This window comes from Nematolebias whitei, chromosome 21 (genome assembly GCF_014905685.2).
Source record: "Nematolebias whitei isolate Nwh7 chromosome 21, NemWhi1, whole genome shotgun sequence".
Lineage (NCBI taxonomy): Eukaryota > Metazoa > Chordata > Actinopteri > Cyprinodontiformes > Rivulidae > Nematolebias > Nematolebias whitei.
The window spans coordinates 32,099,471-32,100,577 of record NC_056518.1 but is presented as its reverse complement, the minus strand read 5'-3'; the positions used below and the strand labels follow the sequence as shown (position 1 = coordinate 32,100,577).

The window sequence follows — 1,107 nt, the reverse complement described above, 5'->3', positions numbered from 1 at the left end:
ACAACAACAACAACAACAACAACAACAACAACAACAACAACAACAACGATCATTTACTACGAGCAGACTGATCCATAAAGGCTGAAGGTGTTACCTGAGCAGAATGGAAGCCGCCATAGCTCACCTGAGGCGCAGGCCGACACACCTCACAGAAAGTCCGCTTAAAGCCGCGGTTCTGTTTCCACCAGAACCAGAGAGGTTCACAGACGAGCCAACAATCACAGAACCGCTGACGTTATACGGTTAGTGGACCGACACCGAGTACCGAAAACGTTTTTCCGGATTACCTCTAAAAGTTATCAGGTAACTTGACAGCCGTGAGCTAAGGATGTAACTAGCCGGATAAGCCGCTTTCTCCGTCAGCTAGGCGGAATACGACCTTTCTCGCACGGGTAAGAGCTGTCAGACAGACTCCTGACAGTCACCAGCTCGTTCTGGCACTTAGTCCGGGTTAGTAAACGGGTTAAACTTCACGGAACAGCGCGCTAACGTAGCTGCGTGCACCACATTCGGAGGCTAGCGCCACTTAGCCAGGGAAGCTAACACGGTGAACCAGGTGAGCCAATCCGAGCCGTAAGCTAATACTGCCGACATACCTGTGACCGCCTCTGCGACCCAGAAGGAAGCCCCTCGTGGACACCGTCACCCGCGAGTCACGAGCAGGGCCAGATAATCCCCAGTCCACGGAGAGTGTCGGACAGAGCACCGCACGGTCCCGTGGCTTCCAGCCGCCGCTGAATGGCTGCTTCTCCGAGACTCAAGCAAACCTCCTCCTTAGCAACGGTCCGCCTCCGCCGCGCGACGCTCCGCCGGGCCCCGCGTGCAGATTGGAGCTGACGCACGACGCATGCGCGTTTCCATAATTGGATTTTTCTCATCAGAGAGGAACGTTGAAAAAAAAAAGAAATGTTGAAAATGTTAAAGATGTTTAAAACATTAAAGTCAGACTTCGGATATATTCTCAAAATATTAGAAAATAAAACTATTAATAAAAATGTAAATAAAATAAAATCAAAATTCTGTTGGTTTTTTTCCTCATAATATTGTCTTTAATCTCAGACTCTCCAAACTCAGAGGAAAAAAGTTTAAAAAAATAAAAATAAAAAT

General features: G+C 48.2%; 1 protein-coding gene across 2 annotated transcripts in view; it reads right to left on the bottom strand.

The window, feature by feature from the left end:
* numb (NUMB endocytic adaptor protein) overlaps window positions 1-738 on the bottom strand; it is a 40,852-nt gene extending 40,114 nt beyond the window's left edge. For both annotated transcript variants that reach the window (XM_037694624.1, XM_037694625.1), the window contains exon 1: window positions 597-738. The gene's annotated coding sequence lies outside the window, so the exon portion shown is untranslated. The remainder of the gene's footprint in view (window positions 1-596) is intronic.
* Between the last annotated feature and the right edge of the window lie 369 nt (window positions 739-1,107).